The 9,535-nt window shown below is 45.7% G+C and overlaps 1 protein-coding gene across 1 annotated transcript in view; it reads left to right on the top strand.

The window, feature by feature from the left end:
• Positions 1-278: 278 nt before the first annotated feature.
• The window catches only part of ARHGEF28 (Rho guanine nucleotide exchange factor 28), a 562,380-nt gene continuing 553,123 nt past the window's right edge, over positions 279-9,535 (top strand). The window contains 1 exon segment of the mRNA XM_030193284.1: positions 279-339. The gene's annotated coding sequence lies outside the window, so the exon portion shown is untranslated.

Raw genomic sequence — 9,535 nt, 5'->3', positions numbered from 1 at the left:
TGATGCACAGTTTTCATGTTGCTGGCAGGACGGGATCTCAGTGTAACTTCCAGCCCTGTCTACTGCGGCTCCTGGGTCTTGAGGCGCTAGGGGTGGGGTAAACCCTGAAAACCACCCTGTCGGACAGGAAAGCAGCAAAGCCAGGACAGGGCTACCGCAAGCTGGCAAACTCACTCCAGCTGAATTTTTCCAGAGACCGGCTCAAGCGAGCTCGGAGAGTCAAAGAGGTGGAGGGGGGCGGAGTCCTCGGGGAGTGGGGCGGGGCCAGATCGCCGCCGCCCGTCAGGGAGGCGCAGCAGTGGAGCGATTGTGGAGTCCAGCTCTCCTCACACCCTGCAGGTAAGGGCGAATCTCCTTTCTCCCGCTGGTTCTCTCGGTCCAGGAGTGCCGAGCTAAAGTAGGGATCCCTCTATTTTTGCTTCCCTTTGAGCGGAGTGTTCCCGGCCTGCCCGTAGGGGGGCGCCCCAGAGCAGTAGGCAGTATTGGGGGGTGGAGGACCTAGGTTGCTCTGTCGTGACAGGTTCTTAGAGGGCAGGATGGCGCTCAGCCATGAAATCTGTAGCGTTATAATTTATTTGAGAAAGATGGATTTATTTACTCTGTGCCAGTCTGAACGTTCTTGTAAATTGAGGTTGTTGCTGAGAAGCTCGAACATCCCCAGGACCGAGCAAGCTCTTTCCAGCGTCTAGCGAGGCGCAATTTGTGTTCAATTTAGTAGCCCCAAGTCCTTTCGAAAAGTTGGAGCTCTGTCGAGCAAGGACTCTCTCTTCATGTTCAAGTGTACAGCGCTGCGTAAGTCTAGTAGCGCTTTAGAAATAAGTAGTAGTATATGTTGAGAAGAAATTTGCTCCGGGTTGCCTTCTCTCCTTTTTGTTGTTGATGTTGTTGTTGTTGTTATTGTTATTATTACAAAATGAAGTCATCAAATGTGTAGCAAGTTTATGTGGGACCTGTGTACACTTCTGCGCCTTTATTCTGTTTAAAATATGATTTTTCCCCCTATCACGGGTTAAATAGCCTGAAGTCAACTTCACGGTTGTATGAGAGCTCTTTTATAAACTTAATCTCTAATGCCTGTGAAAACTGGAATCCATAGTAAGGACTGATTGCATAGTGGAAGAATTAATATTGCTTCATATCATTCATTCTTCTGTGCCCTAAAGACAAGTAGTCAACCTGCTATTGCACGTGATAGAGAGAGAAACATAAAGGGCCATTTAATAAGGACAGATCCTACCGTAAAGAAGAGCATTCAGGTGATATTTGTGGAAAACTGAATATTCTGGCTCCTGGTTTGTGACATGCCCTCCTCACTTCACCAACATCAGACATGTATTAGAGGGTTATAATGGGAATTTATTTTGAAATGTGACAGACAGGTAGGGTAAGTGAAGAATATTATTATGGTTTGAAGGTCAGATTTTCTCAACTGCTACTGCACTCTTTACTATCCTTTCAAAAGTTCAGTTCTCTGTTTTTATTGACCCATGAATGTACTTCTCCAGGGCTGGTGCTAGACAAGATGGGGCCCAGGGCAGATGCTAGGGAGGGGGCCCCAAAGCTTGCTTGCAGATTGTCCCTCTTTCAACTTTAGGCAGGTTTGGGGGCCCCAGTGACATGGGGGCCCAGAGCAATTGCCCTGTTTCTCCACTCCTAACCGGCCCTGGACTGTTCAAAAAGTTGATTAAAGCTCTGAATCTGGCAGAACTGAACAGCTGACCTTGACTAGGGAGGTGATTGTAAGGTTATTTTCCACCAAAAGAACTACTGGCATCAGTCAGGTGATCAAAATCAGGAAAGAAAACCAGGGTGAAACAGTCCATTATCAGAAAAACAAACAGCTTTTCCTACTACAGATAAAACAAAAAAGTGTTTAAAGACACTGAATTTTATATATTCTGGAATGATTCAGTTAAATTAAAGCATGACAAAAAAAATACTAGCAAACAATTTTAGGGTCCTGTTTACTAAGCCACGCTAGAGGCACGTTAGTGTTTTTAGCACGTGCTGTGTAGATGTCCATAATATTCCTGATCACCTGAAAAATAGGTGTCGGCGCAACCCGAAGTCCATTTGGGGGAGCAGTTGCTCCCCCGGTGTCCCACCTAGCTACGCCTCTGTAGCTATTGTACCTGTCAACTGGAGAATGGTCAGAGCAACACCAGTTAACGATTGGAGAAAGCATGCACAGCATGGCTCATGGAATTCTTTCCAACCACCCTGCCTCTGTGTATGTGTGTGTGTGTGCGTCTGTGTAGATGCATGTGTGTTTGTATCTGTGTTGTCTTTGTGTATCTCTCTGACCTGGAGGTGAGAAGGGAGAAGTGGTCTGGATGGAGCAGTACACAAATGTTCATCTCATTCTTTCTAAACTAATGGAATATGTGTGATAATATATCTAGACAAACAATCACATGAGCTGGAAACACAAATACAGAAAATCACAATTACTTGGTATGTTTCCAAAAAGGCTAACCACAACCCACTCTGTCTGCACTCAAATCTGTGTCTGTCAAGTTTAACAAAAAATGGAGAAAAAAGGCCTCAGTAGTCAAACCTACACTCCTTACAAAAGCATAGAGCTAGGGAATACAACCATCACAGGTAAAAAAAAAAAAAAAAAACTCCACAAAAATGCAAAAACAGGCAGAGTGAAGTGTGTGTTGTAGTAATTTAAACGGGAAAAAAACTGCAGGCAAAAATACTTCATTCCAACAGTTAATTTATCAAAACTTCCAATCACCAAAACTCCAATAATTGTTTCAGTGTAGCCTATCAGTCTGAACCCAACAGGGATTCCCTGTTTCACATAGCTGCAAGTTCACCAATTGGAAGCAAGTAAAGGCCATGGAACAGGAGTATTTCCCCTGATGCAGCCATGCAAAACAGGGAATCCCTGTTGGGTACAGATTGATGGACTATAGTGAAACAATTATTAGAGTTTTGGCGATATGAGATAAGAAAAGATTGATATATTAACTATTGGAATGAAGTATTTTTGCCTGCACTCCTGTTAGGTTTTTTTCCCTGCTCAAATGACTATAGCATTTCACTCTGCCTGTTTTTGCATTTTTGTGGTGTTTTTTTTTTTTAAACCTGTGATGGTTATATTCGCTAGCTCTATGTGTTTGTAAAGAGCATACGTTTTGACTACTGAGGTCTTTTTTTCTCCACTTTTTGTTAAATGTGAAGGATACTGGTTTGTGTGCAGACAGAATAGGTTGTGGTTAGTCTTTTTGGAAACATTCTAAGTAATTGTGATAATATATCTAGCCATAATATGACACTGTCAACAGATTTCAAAGGATGGATTTTACAGAGTGCCATTGTCACAAAGCAAAAGCTATTGATGTGCATCTCCACCACTAGGTGGTAGTATACATAACAACCAGTAGCAACACATGGTATCACTGTTCATAGCAACCCTTAAGAAAGCTCTATAGTGTAGATAGCGATCAGATTCCGCATTCAATTCAAGATTCTCCTCCTTACCTACAAATGCACCCGGTCTACTGCTCCTCACTACCTCTCTACCCTCATCTCCCCCTATGTTCCCGCCCGTAACCTCCGCTCCCAGGACAAATCCCTCCTTTCAGTTCCCTTCTCCACCACTGCTAACTCCAGGCTCCGCTCATTCTGCCTTGCCTCACCCTATGCCTGGAACAATCTTCCTCAACCCCTACGCCAAGCCCCCTCCCTACCCATCTTCAAATCTCTGCTTAAAGCTCACCTCTTCAATGCTGCTTTTGGCACCTAACCTTCCGTGAAATATAGTATGCCCTATTAGTTGGACTCTACACTTGTCTTTGACTGGACACTTGTCTCTAGATTGTACACCTATCTTTTAGATTGTAAGCTCCTTGAGCAGGGACTGTCCTTCTATGTTTGAATTGTACAGCGCTGCGTAACCCTGGTAGCACTTTAGAAATGTTAAATAGTAGTAGTAGTAGTAGTAGCCAACAAAGAAAATGAAATACACATCTCAATCACTAAGCACCAATCCAACAGGAATAAGGGAGTGGCAGAAGGTAGGGGAAGGGCTCCCTGACAGCCCTCCTCTCCGTTCCTTCCCCCCCCCCCCCCGTGCGTTTAACCCTTTTACTTTCAGGCGCAGTGACGGCAGTGAAGAGGACAACACAGCTTCTCCCTTCCCTCACAGTGTCCCGCCCTCGCAGAAACAGGAAATGCATCACCACAGAAGGCGGGACACTGTGTGAGGGAAGGGAGAAGCTGGAGGCGAGCCCGCTGTGTTGCCCTCTTCACTGCAGTCGCTGCGCCTGAAAGTAAAAGGGTTAAACCTGTGCAAGGGGGGGGGATGGAGAGGAGGGCTGACTATCAGGGAGCTGAGGGCGGGAAGGAGTGAAGGGACCATCCGAGAGCTGCCTGGCTGCAGCACTGCTGCGCCAGGCAGCCCTGCATTTGGGGGGGGGGGCAGCAGCCAGGGGAAGGTCACGGTTGGGCTAAGCCTCCCCAAGCCTCTTATACGGGGCGCCTATGACTGTCCTCCCATCCCATCCATGTCCATCAATTCTCCTCTGTCCTGCCCTCCCCTTCCCTTCCTCCCTCCCCTCGATGTCCTGCGATTCTCTCCTCCTGACATCATGTCGCCTCCAGCGTTCCCTTCCCCCTCATTGTTCTGCCCTCTGACATCATTACGTTTTGACGTGAGGGTGGGGCAATGAGTGGGAATGGATGTTACGAATCCAGGCATCTAGACGTAGAATGTTGGAGGTGCAAATTATTATATAGGATATATATATGTACAAGCTCTGCCCAATCCTTCAGTACCACCCTAGTCCCCTCCTATGGCATCCAATATATCTCAGAGTGAAGGAGCGGTATATTGGATGCCATAGGAGGGGACTAAGGTGGTATGGAAGGGTTGGGGTAGAGCTTGAGCACCACCAACTGCTCCCCCCATGCTTTCAAGCATTTTTCTCCTTTTTCCTATTCTCTTCCCCCCCCCCCCATCTTATCCAGCATCTCTCTCCTTTCCTCTCCTCATCGTCTACAGCATCTCTCTCCCTCCCCATGGCATTCAGCTCCTCTCTCTTTCCCTTTCCCTTCAGCACATCTCCTTCCCTTCTCCTGCCTGCTACCTGTGGTGTCCAGCATTCCACCCCCAGGGTCTTCAGCATCCCTCTCCTTCCCTCCCTCTCAACCCCCCTCCCCATGTTCTACAGCATATCTACCTTCCTCCATGATCTCTAGCATCTCTCTCTCCTTCCCTCCCCCTCCTCTCTTCAGTATCTCTCTCTTTCCCTTCTACTCTCCTTGGCTATAGTGTCCAGCATCCCATCCACTTCATGGTCTGCAGCACCTCTCTTCTTCCCTCCCCCTCAACACGCCATAGTCTCCAGCATCTCTCTCTTTCCCTTCTCCATCCCTTAGCCTGTGATATCTAGCATCTCTCTCCTTCCATCCCTCTCAACCCCCCTCCTGTGGTCTCCAGCATCTCTCCCCTCCCCCTCCTCTCTTCAGCATCTGTTTCCTTCCCTCCTCCCTCTGCCTGTGGTGTTCAACATTCCACCCCCCCCCCCCCCACGGTCTCCAGTATCTACTACTACTACTACTATTTATCACTTCTCTCTCCTTTCATCCCTCTCAACCCCCCCCCCCCCATGGTCTTTAGCATGTCTCCCTTCCCCTTCACTCCCTTCACCCTCCTCTCTCCTTCCCTTCCTCTTCAGCATTTCTCTCCTTCTCTTCTCCCCTCTCTGCCTATGGTGCCCACCATTCACTCCCCTGAATCTTCAGAATTTATCTTCTTCCCTGCTATGTCGATGTATTTATTATCTTACTACACTCCCCTGGGGTGGCAACTCTGTAAGCTATGTTGGAGACATCGCGTGGCCGGTCCGATGTAGGGCCTTCAGAGGCTCAAGGCCTGCCAGGTCCTGCCCCCTCCAAACTTCCTATTTCATAGGGGATGGAAGCTAGCCAGCCAGCCAACCTTGAGTATGTGAAGATGCAAGATAAGAGAATAAAGGCTTCATGAGGAGAGAGGAAGGGTAGCAAAATTTTGACGATGCCAGGGCTTTACATATCTAGAACCCCTAGTCCAATCAGGCACACCTTTGAACTTAGTAACATAGCAAAGGTCGGCAGATAAAGACCTGCACAATTCATCCAGTCTGCCCAACAAGGTGGTCAGAGTTGAATCTGGTTCACTGTACAGGTTCCACTTGTTCATGATTATATACTGGTATATTTGTCTCTCCCTGCCAATTTTGGGGCACAGTCCATAGGAATCTGCCTGGCTTTGGTCTTATTTCTTAACCTCTGAAGCTTCCGTCAAGTCTCATTCGAGTTATGAGATAATTTAAATTTTGCTTTAATTAGATTCCATCCTTTTTTTTAATCTAGTGTTTCCCTGTGTTTATCCCATGCAATCCTGCATTCTGTCACTGTTTTTGTCTTCACAACTTCCTGCGGGAGGACATTTTAGGCATCCACCACCCTTTCTGTGAAAAAGTATTTCTTGACATTGCTCCTAAGTCTCCCATCTTGCAGCTTCAACTAATGACCTCTAGTTCTACCGCCTCCCCATCTCTGAAATGATTATATATTAATACCTTTTTAAGTATTTAAACATCGGTATCATATCCTATCCCTCTATCCCTCCTTTCCTCTAGGTCAGTGACTCTCTTAACCAGTGTGTCAGGATATACTGATGTGTCACCAACATCGAGGGGGGGGGGGGGGGGTCACCAAAAATTTGACAAACAGCACAGGCTTTGAAAGTATCACTCTTGCGTAATTTGGACTGTGACATCCAACAAATTAACCACATAAGAAAACTCGTTTTCCCTGTCTTTGTATATCGTTGGAAAATCACAAAGACTCCTGAAGCAGGTGCATAGGCACTGAAACACAGTTGCTGTGTCGAGTCATTTGATGTTCTTTAATAAAGACGCTTATTGGATACACGTCTTCCTTGGTAACTGAAAGGGCCAGATCATCCTGTAACAGAAATAAAAGCCAGATGCTTTTCTCTCCATGAGTGCATTTTACACTGATTGTGCGTTTTCTTTCAAAGACTGCAGCTGAGAAGTCAACATTGTTTCTGAACAGCAGTAAACACCTGTATGGAAAAAAAAATGTCCTTTATACATCAAGGGCCAGATTCTATATATGGTGCCAAAAAAAAATCAGCGCAGAAAAAAAACAGTGCGTGGCGCTATTCTATAAACCACGCCTAAAGTTAGGTGTGGTTTTTAGAATACACATAGCAACAACCTGGTGTAAATATCCATGTCTTATTTAGGTGTGGATTGGGTATATTCTGTAACAGTGCTTGTAATTTTCAGGAGTGCTCACGACGCACCCATGCCCCTTCCATGGCCATGCCCATTTTTGTGATCCACGCATTAAAAGTTATGCGCACCACTTTACAGAATACGCTTTTAGAAAGTTGCGTGTGTAAATCCTGATTAGTGCTGATAATTGCTTGATAACGGCTAATTATTGGCACAGATTAGCTTGTTATACAATTAAGTTGCACACGCAAATTAGCGATGTGTACAGATTTACATGCACAACTTTAGTCGTCATGTATAGAATCTGGTGGCAAATGCGTACAGAAAGAGCTAAAATAGTGCCATGTGGAGCCTAGAATTAAAGTAAAAATTCAGATACTGCGTAAGCACTAGTAGCTATTTCTTAATGTGTATTAGCCTGCTGTTATAATCTAACTGTGTATAGTATCAACAACAGAATAAACACACGAACTTAGATACTGTGTGTAAGCACTTACCAGCTAATGAACTTTGAGTGCTCATTAAATGTACTTAACATGTTGATATGATTAATGACAACTCCTGTATAACAATGATCATATTCATTCTAAACTTGTGAACGATACAGTTAAAGTTTAGAGGACAGTGATAATGTTATGCCTGTAGCCAGCATAATGTTTGCACTCTTTCCCTATTATTTAGCAATCTGTTCCTTTGTCACTTTCCTGTTAACATAAGGGTAGTGTTGTATTCTGGCGTTTGATGTTTCTGTGCCTTCCTTCTCAAGCAGTGGTGTAGCTAAGGGTGGGCCTGGGTGGGCACAGGCCCACCCATTCTTGCCTCAGGCCCACCCAGTCAGCAGCCCATGAGGCTCTCAAAACTCTTAATGGCAGCGCCTCACTACTCTTTTCCTCTCCACTCGTGGCCTGGTATCTGCCCATCTCTCTCTACAATCCCCCCCCTCCCAGTCTACCTCAGAGCTACTGCCACCGGTATCCTGTGCTGGCCCTGCAGGCTTCTCTCTATCATGTCCTGCCCTCAATCATGTCACTTCTTGTTTTTTTTTTTTTTGTGGGAATGTGGTAGAGAGAAGCCTTCAGGGCCGGTGCAGGTTGTCTATAGGAATTGTGACAGGCAGTGGCTCTGAGGTAGGACAGGAGGATGGGGTTCAGAGAGAAATGGGCAGATGGGTCATTTAAAAAAAAACACTATATTGTATGTATGTACAGGGGTGGGGGTGAGAAGGACCCACCCAGGTTAACTCTGGGCCCACCCAAAATAGCAGGTCTGCCTACGCCCCTGGGTTGGTTCAGTCGAGCGGAGTTTGTGTGTGAACTGCTTGGTCACAGGTATCTCCTAGTCTGCTGCAGCTGTGGGAATAGCAGCAAAATCAGGCTCTTTGGGAACTGCTGCATGAGACCCCTGCATTGCTGCATGGTGTGACTTTGAAATGGGAGGGCTTGGGCTCAGGGAAGTAGAAGTATTGGATGGCAGGAGAGGAGGAAAGCAGTGGTGCTGCCTTAGGATGCCTCTTTTCTAATGGTTACAGTGCACTGGGCTTAGAACCTGGGGAACTAGGCTCAATTCTCACTGTTGCCCCTTGTGTTCCGGGGAAGTCACTTAACCCTCCATTGTCCTAGGTGCAAAAACTTATATTGTGAGCTCACTAGGAACAAAGAAAGTAAGATAAGTTAAGGTTGTCATTGATATACCGCCTTTCTGTGGTACAACCAAATTGGTTTACATGTTATATACCTGCTAATAATAAATGCAAACCCCTTTTGGTTGTACTACAGAAAGGCGGTATATCAAAACCATGACTCTTTACCCTTTCTCTCAGTCATTTGGGCTGATTAAAGTATTGCATCCATGCAGCTGCACAGAGTGGTCATAACTTACTTAAAGTTCATGGCAGTGTGTGATAAGTGTGTCATATTCTTACCCTAGGGTTTTTTTTCCAGATCCCTACTGGAGAATCTGTACTTGGTGAGCTGGATGATAGTTCTAGAACGTATACAGTTTTGCCAATCAGGAACCCAGAGTACAGGAATGTCAGATGTATATATCTGTCAAAACAAGGATTTGTGCAGGGCTGATGCAAATATATTAAGAACCTTAGGCAAACCTTCAGTCTTGCAACTTCCTCCCCCACAGTTGTTTAGGCATCTTTGCCCCCCCCCCCCTTCAATAATAATTTTGGGTAAATGGATTATTTGAAAATTGCCTAACCTTCCTACTGGCAAAAACTCCTGTTTCATTGACTTTATGTGGCTGTCAGGACTTACTGTTTTGCTTTG

Source organism: Microcaecilia unicolor, chromosome 2 (assembly GCF_901765095.1).
Source record: "Microcaecilia unicolor chromosome 2, aMicUni1.1, whole genome shotgun sequence".
NCBI lineage: Eukaryota > Metazoa > Chordata > Amphibia > Gymnophiona > Siphonopidae > Microcaecilia > Microcaecilia unicolor.
This window is presented reverse-complemented; position numbering and strand designations above follow the sequence as displayed.